This window comes from Bos indicus, chromosome 22 (genome assembly GCF_029378745.1).
Source record: "Bos indicus isolate NIAB-ARS_2022 breed Sahiwal x Tharparkar chromosome 22, NIAB-ARS_B.indTharparkar_mat_pri_1.0, whole genome shotgun sequence".
Taxonomy (NCBI): Eukaryota; Metazoa; Chordata; class Mammalia; order Artiodactyla; family Bovidae; genus Bos; species Bos indicus.
This window is the reverse complement of record NC_091781.1, coordinates 16,353,051-16,363,642: the sequence shown is the minus strand read 5'-3', so window position 1 is coordinate 16,363,642 and position 10,592 is coordinate 16,353,051. Positions and strand designations below refer to the sequence as shown.

The window sequence follows — 10,592 nt, the reverse complement described above, 5'->3', positions numbered from 1 at the left end:
CCGGCGGCTCTTGTCCGGCGCAGCCCTCGGCTGTCTAGGAATTGAGAGGAGCCTCTCGATAGCACCCTCGTAGAAGGCGATCCCCGTCGGTTTCCCTCCAAGCCCAGTGGAGGGCTTGTCCCATGAAAGACTGCCTTGCCCGGAATACAGTGACCACCTCATGCCTCGGGAAAACTGTAGATGGGGGCGTTAGGGTTGGAAAAAGTACTAGGTGGGTGTCAGAACGGGCCATCTCAGCAAGGGAGTAATATATCGCATCTGCTACAGGATAACTCGTGGCACTTCCCTACTGGTCCAGTGGCTAAGACTCCGTCCTCCCATTGCAGGAGACCCAAGTTCTATCCCTGGTCAGGGAACCAGATCCCACATGCTGCAACTGATCCCGTGTGCTCAACTAAGACCTGTGGCAGCCAAATAAGTAGGTTTTTTTTGTTTTTTGTTTTTTTTTTTAAATGCTGGCCCTACCTTCTCCCCTTTCCTTGGCTTATAGGCAATGGGGACAACCCATAAATGCTGGCTCCTTCCTCAGCATAATGGTTCCTTGGACTCGCATCTAAACAGACTAACTTTTGGGAACTGAGTTATAACTTCACATCTCCTCCCTCTGACCTGTTTCCTCTCAACAGCCAAGACCTCTCTGCTTTTTACTCTCAAGCTTCAAGTAGATTTGGTGTAACTCCCAGCAGCGGTGATGGTAAATCCAGACCAGCTCGAGAGGCAGGACTGAGCCTGACTAAGGGCTTTGCTGGCCCCAGTCTGCCCAGTTGAGGGCTCACCACCACCAGGGGACAAAAAAGAACAGTGGCTCAGCAGCTCCTGCCATTGACGTCTATGCGTGAGGGAGTCAACTGGCACTGTACTCCATGTTGAACTGTAAAAGTAAAAATGTTTTCCCAGTCAAGTTAGGGTTGGTCTCTCTCACCCACATCTATCCACAGGAATGGGCTTACCTGGTGGTTCAGTGGTAAAGAACCCGCCTGCCAATGCAGGAAACACAGGAGACTCCGGTTTGATTCCTGGGTCCGAAAGATCCCCTGGAGAAGGAAATGGCAACACACTCCAGTATTCTTGCTTGGGAAATCCCATGGATAGAGGAGCCTGGAAGGCTACAGCCCAGGAGCTGCAAGAGTTGAACATAACTTAGCGACTAAACAACATCCACAGAACTATGGCAGGCTTCTGCAACCAGGCAGCCTTTAAATAAAGGGTTACAAATCCCTTTCAATCGCCTCATTTCATCCCAACGGCCTAACCCTGAGTGGAAGAGAGGATTTACGTTCAGAGAAGTTAGGGATTTGTCCTGGGTTGGAGGTAAGTGAGCAGCAGGGCCAGAGTAGCATACTCTCAGGAACTTTGGGAAAATAATCTTGTCCACAGTGGCACGTCTGACTTGTTTCCAGCGGCCCGAGGCGAGAGAAGTCAGCTCGGCAGGACCGGAGTCCCAGGGTCTGGAGGAAGCTGTCCTTGCGCTGGTACGAGCCCTTCCTTCTCCAACCCATTCCCCTCACCCTCCCACCTTGTCTATTCCTTAGGCCGCCCCGCTCCCTTCTCTCTCTGCTCTTCCCCACCCTCATACCTATTCTTTTCCTGCCTGCCCTGGCCCCGTCCCCAGCTCCCAGCACAGCGCCCACTCCCCGGTGGCAGCCTCCTCCTCTCAGTAGCTGACCTCAGGCTGCAGCCTCTTCTCCGCTTTCCTTCCCAACACACCCGCTCCCAGCGCCTGACTATAGCCAGATCCTCCCTTGGCCAAACTGCCAATCCCTCCTTCCCCTCCATCCTCTGCACTGCTGGCTCACCCCGCCCCTTCCCGCTCTTCCCTCTGCAACTGCCCCTCCCCAGTGAGACCCTCACCTCCGGGTATCCCAGGCGCCAGCCAGTCCAACCCAGATCCCGGACCCTCAGGCGCCAGGCTGCAGGCTCTTGCCCCGCAGCTCCAGGAAGCGAGGCCGGGTCACCATCTTTGCGGTTCTCCCGCTCGGTTCCTCCTGCTGGAACCCGGGGAAAAGCGGCCGGCTGTGGGGCCAGGACCCAACTCGGTCCCTACTATAAAATGGATTTCCAATGAACCTGTCTGAAAGGACTAGGTGAAATCATGGGAGAATGAAGCATCTTTAAGAGGGCAAGTCTTTGATCTGACAATAAATGGTAAATATCCAAACAGCAAAGATCACAGTAAAGGGACTGACTGTAAACTGGGGGAAATACTTGCAGCACATATGGCAGATGAGAAGTGTCATTTCTTTACTACAGAATTGGTAGAAATAAATTCTTAGGGTTTTCCTTGTGGCTCAGCTGGTAAAGAATCCGCCTGCAGTGCAGGAGACCTGGGTTTGATCCCCTGGTTGGGAAGATCCCCTGGAGAAGGGAAAGACTACCCACTCCAGTATTCTGGCCTGGAGAATTCCATGGACTGTATAGTCTATGGGGTCACAAAGAGTCGGACTCGACTGAGCAACTTTCGCTTTCACTTTTCACTTTAGAAATAAATTCTTAAGAGGGTCAACAACCCAACAGAAAAAAAAAATGCTTAAAGAACATGTACAGGCAATTCACACACAAAAAGAAATACACATGACTTTTAAACACAAGACATGATTTTCAGGTTCACTCATGTTACTGCTGCTGCTAAGTCACTTCAGTCGTGTCCGACTCTGTGCGACCCCATGGACTGCAGCCTACCAGGCTTCTACGTCCGTGGGATTCTCCAGGCAGGAACACTGGAGTGGGGTGCCATTGCCTTCTCCCTCACTTTAACTGAATGCAAACTAAAATATGAGAGCATTTTTCATTTATCAGAGCAGAAAAGACAACAATAGTATCATAGAGGATTCAGGGAAGTGGGCATTTTCACACATACTGGGAACTGCTTTTGCAATTTCTATCTAAATATCAAATGCACATACCCTTTATCAATTTATCCTGCAGACAAAATTGTATGCATACAACTTTGTCTGCAGGATAAACTGATAAAGGACAGTATGCTGGGATATTCATCATGGCATTGTTTGTAAAAGCAAAAGATAGAAAAGAACCTACATGACCACCAGTAGGGCACTTGCTCCATGAATCACAGTACATCCATATAACAGAATATCACACAGCAGTGAAAAAGAATTAGAACTTACAGGCAAACAAACCATCTCCAAGACACACTGAGTTAAGAAAAAAAAAAGTATCCTAAGGTCGTGTGTGTGCGTGTGTGGGGGGGAATATATAAGACTATAAATGCATGTCTGGGAGGATCCCCAAGAAATTGACAACAGTTATCTCTGTGATGCACGTACTGGGGTACTCTGGGCTGGGAGGGACACAACTTCTTTATTGTCTGCTCTTGTACCACCGAACTTCTTACCACAGGCAAGCACTGTTGTTCCAATTAAATAAAGCACTTTTAGATGAGGAGAGGGGTTCTTGGAGGCACACTGAGAAGATAGCTTGGGCGAGGAGATAATGGCCTTTAGCCTTAGTTATCTTAATCCTGACTGTGACTACTGACTATGAAAATGTAGATAATCCAAAAAAGTGGGGGCATATGTATACCCACCTGATTCATTTTGCTGTATAGTAGAAACTAACACAACATTGTAAAGCAACCATGCTCCAATAAAAACTTACTTCAAAAAAAAAAATAAATAAAGAGAATGTAGATAATAAGAGAACTTCCCTCCTCAGGTGAAGTCTAAATGAGATTAAAAAAAAACATTTGGCATTTAGCAGAGTGCCTAGCACACAGAAAACCCCTCCAACTAACAGCAGTTACAACCTTGCTACTGGCCCAGCACGGGGACCTGGGTAGCCAAGTAGCCCGCCAGGACTTAGGTTGCCTCCTCACACCCAGGGTGACACAGGGCAGCCCCAGAGAGGCACACAGAAACCAGGACCTCTCGGGTCTGGGCTAGGCCCCAGTTGTCAGAGATTATGTGTCACAGGGTGTGGAAGCCTGGATTGATCCTCCGTGCCCCGAAGGCCTGCTCATTCCATCTGTCTTCTCCTCTGGCCCCTGCTGCTGCCTGGGTCAGAATCCAGGGTCTCTCCTGGACTCTGACAGAAGTGGTCTGTATGATCTCCAGAGGCCTTTCTTCCCTCACCAGCCCAGCCTCCACTCTCCACAGCTTTAACTGCATGTCACAAACACTGGGGTTATACATATTCTCCAGCTGAATCCCCTCGCCTGGCATTAGGTCCTTGGTAACTGACCACTGTATTTCCCCTGACTCTTATTCTGCTGTTCCCCACTACCCATTCCACACCCCAAAAGAACATCTTACCACTCCAAATAAGCCACGATCTTTTTCTTAAATTTTCCCTTCTGATCATGTAAGTAATTTAGGCTCACTGTAGAAAATATAGACAATGCAGGAAAATTTAACCACTGTTAATACCTCAGGTATTTATTTCCTTCCAGTCTTTTCTAGGCATGTATTAATATATTTAAGAAAAATGAAGTGTCTATACACACCACTGGATTTTATACTTTGCATGTTTCACTTAATATTATTGCAAATATTTTATCATATCACTAAATATTCCTTAAATTATGATATTTAGTGGTTGCAGAACATTCCACCACATATAATCATTCTACTATTGTTAGTCAGTTGGACTGTTTTCATTTTTTGTAAAATATTAACACTGACAAGTATATAAACCATTGTCAAAAACTAAAATAATCAGTTTTAGTTTTCTAAAAGTGGTACTACTGTATCAAAGGATTATCAACATTCTTTTTTAAATCATTTAGCTTCCAATAAAACAATAATGAGTTAAAATGGTTTAAAATATATGAACAACAATGATGGGACAGGGAAACAAAGTTCTAGAGGATAGAAAATGGATAAAATGGTGGTTTCATCAACAATAAAATTAGATGGAGGGAGTGACAACTTGAAATACTTGTTGAGGGCAATGCAGTGAAAGGAGGCAGCTGTCTACCTGCCAAATTCCAGATGACTTGGGACTTGGAAACCCCTGGTTCAATGAAGGGTAAGGTGGAATAGGGCTAAAAATAAGTGCATCAGGGGTCTTCTCTGGTGGTCCAGTGGCTAAGAATCCAAGCTTCCCCTGCGGGGGGGGGGGGGGGGGGGGGGGGGGGGGGCGGGGGGGGGCGCAGTTCACTCCCTGGTTGGGGAACTAAGATCCATGCATGCAGTGCAGTGCCGCAAAAAAAAAAAAAAAAAAGAAAATTAAAGAATAAAAAAATAAGAGCATAAACTGAAAACCTGCAGTAACATTTGATCCCCTTGTCTCTCACTCTAGAGAATCACTTACATTATCCAAACCCCAGACAAAAACATGAGATGATTTTTTGCCAAAAGATGTCTGCATCCTGGCATTTAGTCTTCAGGGAAACAACCTCTTCCTACCAACCACTCAAGAGGGAAGCCTTTTACTGAGCCAAGCCTACTACCTGCCTCCACACCACACAAATATATGCATGTTCGTATCTGAGTGTATAAGAATCACAACATATTTGAGGAAATCCTCCAGAGAGTCAACAAGATAAACAAAAAGTAAAAAGGACCCAGAGCAGGGGAATGAAGGTGGTGAGGCAATTCAGTGACAGAAGAGACTTTAAGGAAAATCCTTCTAATTAGAATACTCAGATTTAAGAGGCATCTGTAAAATGAGAATAGTATGCTACACAAAAGGAACAAAGTGAGAACAAGAAAAGGCTCTTACAAATTAATTACTGCCAAAATACTCACTAGAAAGGTTGAAAAATAATCAAGGTACTCTCCCAGAAAATGGTATCTAAGACAAGGAAATGAAAGTAATATAGTAAGTAGTTGAGGATCAATCCAGAAGTTACATTTGATTGACAGGAATTGCAAAAACAGTGAAAATAGGAAAAAAAAATATATGGAAAGGGAAAACTGTCACAAATAACATGAGAAAATTTCCTAGAAGTACTTGAGTCGCTAGATTGAAAAATTTAATCTGAGTCCATTAGGGAATGGAGTATATCAAGGATAAACAGGAGACTTTAAGAGCTTGAAAAGGGTGGAGAAAGAGATCACAAAAATGTGAGTTCTATTGATTGTCAAAGAAATAAGAATCAGACTGCAATCAGGCATCTAATTAACAATGTCGGATTCTATACGTCAGTGAAGCAATGCCTACAAGCTCTGGGGGTAAATTTTCAACCTAGAATTTCACAGCCAGTCAAACTACCAAGCAAGTGTGAGGGCAGGAAAAGTTGTTTTACATACGTAGGCACCCAACATACTCTTTTGCCTTCCACATACTCTTTTTGGTAAGTGACTTGATGCTCTGCAGTGAAATGAGAGTGTAAATAGAAGGTAGATGTGGAATTTAGGATGCTATGTACCAGTGTAACAACTGCATAGTAGGCATAGAGAATACCAAGGACCGGGCCTTCCCTGGTGGTCCAGTGGTTAAGACTCTGCATTTCCACTGCATTTCCATGGAGGATGGGTTTGATCCCTGGTCAGGGAGCTAAGATCCCATGGGCTACGTAGTGTGGCCAAAAAATTTGTTTTAATTAAAAACAAACAAACATCATGGACAGACTAAAACAGGAGGCTGGAGGTCTCTGGAAGGGATATATACAGGAGAAAGGGGGACTCAAAGAACATCTAATTGGATGGAGAATTTGGAAATAACGGAGGATGTGTTAAAAGCAACCAGCACAAGGGGAAAAGAAAGACAACTAGAAACTTCAATAAAAACAAAATGCTGCTCCAAAAAGAAAACAGAATCATAATAAATTACTTACATCTGCAGAAACATGTATACAGTCATAATAACATTCATGCTGTTTATTTCAACTTTCAGAACAAATCAATAAACAAAGCATAAATGACTATGGTTACAGAACAGAATTTAAGAATTGTCAGACTTGACACTTTCAGAGGCAGAGAGGTGGACAAGGGGAGGAGACGGAGCATCCCACATTCTACCAAATTCTACATCCCACATTTTACCAAATGGAGAATTAGAGATACTGTTTATAGTTAATACAATAAAACTAAGTTTGTGATTATAATAAATATTTTTCCTGATTATAAAATTTTTGTTCCTTATAAAAAATACAAAAATTATTTAAAAAAATTTTAATCACCTATAATTCCATTATCCCTAGGACCTGGGTTTGAGCCCAAGCTCTGAAATTTACCATTTGTATGGCTCCAAAAAAGTCACTTAAACATTTGTAACTTTTTTTTTAATATTTCCTTCATGTCTTTTATCTATATACTTTTAAAGAGTATACAGTGTATGTAACAACATTTTATGAGAACTGCACAATATACACACAATTTTGAATCCAGATGCTTTTCACTTTAAAGCCCAAAGTAAAACTCTGGATACAAGTATCATGTCCTTCTAGACTTGTAAATATACTTCTTGGCCATGGGGAGGTCAGAGGTTTTCCAGAGATGGGCCTGAGCCAAATATTAAAAGAAACCAAATATTAGGCAAAGCAGAAGGGGGCTGTGGGGCGTGGTGATGAGAGGTCACAGGCACCACGAGAGCAAGTTGCCTCCAGGCCGCAGTAAAGGTGCCTGAGAAACGAAACCCATAGGCTGGAAAGAGATGATAAAGAACTTGGTAAATAAACATGTTAAGGGATCCAGCTTTCCAGTGAGAGACATGAAAAGGGGGAAACGCAGGCCTTGCTTGGTTTGGTACCCCAGGACCTAGCACCATGTCTGCCACAAAGAGAGTGCATAACAACTATTTTTGTCATCAATGCCTGATACACTGGAAGCCAGAAATGGCTCCTGGGTTTCTGGTCTGGGTGTTGGATGATGCCACCATTTGCTGACGGGGGGAGGGGGGGAATCCAGGAGGAGCAAGATTGAAAAGGTTATGTGTCTGGGCAACATCCCTAGAGATTCCGTAGTCTGATGTTAATTTTGAAAAATGTCACTGGGAATTCTCTGGCAGTCTAGTGGTTAGGATTCAGCACTTTCACTGCAGGGGCTGGAGTTCAATCCCTGGTCAGGGAACTAAGACCCCACTAAGTCACACACAGCCAAAAAATAAAGTTACCATTCTGTAGCAGGTGTGGGTGATTACATAGTACATCCCCAGGTGTGACTTGAGACCCCAAAGGATTCTCGGATTGGCCTCTGGGAGTTTATATGCCTCCACAAATGAACGCAAAACTGAGCGTGCAATCTGAGTTTCTCCTAAAGAGGATCCACAACCTCCACCAGATTCTCAAATGGACCATGACCCCAGAAAGGTTAGGCACAAGGTGGGACAGTGACAGAAGTGGGAGGACAGCCACCTAGAGAGGGGACCCACAGCATGGTGGAAGGGCTAGCTTCCTGAGCCTGGAGGATTCACAGCCAATTGTGTTTGAGAGGGGGCTGTGTGTGCTTATGTGCATGTATGCTGATGAGGAATCTCTCCCCCAGGCCCCCAAAGCACCCGTACATGATTCACTTTTGCATCCCTTTGCTCCATGTAACATACATCTGTTGGTCTCACTTAAGGGTAAAAACAGATTTCTGCATTCTACCCTTAATGCTCGTTGTTAGGCCTAGCTCTCTGAGAGCTGAAAGACTGATAGTTCTCAGCAACTTAAGAAAATGGGGCTTCAGAGTTCACATCTACTTCTGGCAAGACCAGCCTAGGAAGAAGGGAGATGAAGGGACTTCCCTGGCAGTGCAGTGGTTAAGACTGTGAGCTTCCACTGCAGGGAAGATTCGATTTTTGGTGGGAGATCTAAGTTTGCATGAAAAAAAACAAGAAGGGCAATGACCCCAAGGAAAAGGACAACCTAAGCCACGTTTCATAACAAAGGGTAGTCACTCCTCTCCTACCAGAAACCCTACTGGAAAAAGTAGATGGTAATTTATTTTGAGGGTTGGAATTGAATTGGGAGGAAAAGTTGTTATGAGGTGGGGAAGGATCTGATCTGTTTAGCAACCAACTCTGCTAAGTCACTTCAGTCGTGTCCGACTCTGTGCGACCCCATAGACAGCAGCCCACCAGGCTCCCCGTCCCTGGGATTCTCCAGGCAAGAACACTGGAGTGGGTTGCCATTTCCTTCTCCAATGCATGAAAGTGAAAAGTGAAAGTGAAGTCGCTCAGTCGTGTTCGACCCTCAGCAACCCCATGGACTGCAGCCTTCCAGGCTCCTCTGTCCATAGGATTTTCCAGGCAAGAGTACTGGAGTGGGGTGCAACCTACTAAGCTCACGTAATTTGTGTAGGATCAGGAGTCCTGAACCTGGGTGTGATTTGTGGAAACCCAGATTTGGAGATGAAATACAAACAAAAATGTAAAAAGTCACTTTGTAGAATGGGGAACAGAAAAGCATGTTATATAGAACTTGTTTCACTCATACAAATAAATTGTTTGGTATATTCACTTGAAACACAAATACAGTGAGTCAGGTCACAGAGTCTCAGCAGCCAAGGGTCGTTAGAGGCACAGAAGCCGATGTAGTCAGTGTCCTTTTCTGCTGAAGCAGAACACTGCCTTATACTAGAGTTCCCCTCCACCTCTGATCACACACATCTGTGACCTGCAGGTTTTACTTGTCTGCAGTGGTTCACTCCCTTCCAAAGTTTTAAAAAATATTGAGGCCTAAAACAGAGATGGCTGGATGGCATCACTGACTTGATGGAAGAGAAGTCATACATACTTTGATGAAAGACTGATTAAAGGGGAAAACAAGTTAAGAAGTTAATAAGCTTTTTGTGTATGCCTTTTGTATGGCAAAGTACTCTATAAACTACAGAATGCTGTGTAACTAATATTTAGTCCTGTAGAAATGAGACAATAAATGCATGGACTTACGCACAAGAGCTGCCCCCAAGTGCTCTCACTAGGTATAACATTTACAATAAATGCTTGTATGCTGAAAGTAGGATGGAGATAGACCCAGGAATCAAGAGAAGAGACTCAAACCCTATCTTAAATTTGCTGTTTTGCTGGTCACTCTAAGGCACACCCCCAAATCTGTCAGCTCTGCTTCTTCACCTAAAAATGAGACTATCTACCCCTTTCTCAGACTCTGCCACAGATTCAGGTGGGGTTACATGTGCAAGACAGAATGAACATGGCAGAACAAAGGGAACCTGGATTTAGGACCTGGGTCTGAACACAGGCTTGTTACTTAGTCTTGGTTAAATGACCTCTCTCAGGTAAGGGGGACAAACAGCTCTTTCAGTGTAACAGGGATTAAGGTAACGATCTCTGTGAAAACATGATATAAGTGCCAGGTATTATGACTCTACACAAGAAGGTACACAAGGAATCAGGTTCTGTATGAACACAAGGCAATATTATTATATGACTCTACCTATTGCATAGTTGTAGAAATTGTTTTTCCAGGAATAAAGGCTCAAATGGTAACAAAGGTATCTTACCTCAGCCAGTTTCTTCCTCCTCCTAAAAGTTTTCATATGCCAATACCTCTGAATTTCTAAAAAAACACAAATTAAGATCTTAGGAATTCCACTCTGCCCCCTCCCTCTCTGTTCATTTTCCTCTTGGGTCCTCTCAGAATTACAAGGGCTCCATTATTTCTTCTAATGACCAGATCATTCAGAAAGTGACAATGACGCCCAAACTGAGCCCTCTGGCTGGCCTGGGCGGAATGAGAACAGACAAAG

At 44.3% G+C, this 10,592-nt stretch overlaps 1 long non-coding RNA gene across 2 annotated transcripts; it reads left to right on the top strand.

Annotated features, from left to right (window-relative positions):
• The first annotated feature begins 1 nt into the window (after position 1).
• On the top strand, positions 2-1,219 carry LOC109576063 (uncharacterized). Of its 2 annotated transcripts, none has more exons than XR_011562959.1 (2): positions 2-418; positions 939-1,219. It is a non-coding gene; the product is annotated as an uncharacterized lncRNA (long non-coding RNA). The 2 variants fall into 2 exon arrangements; XR_002183314.2 differs by having other exon boundaries at positions 627-1,219.
• The last annotated feature ends 9,373 nt before the right edge of the window (positions 1,220-10,592 follow it).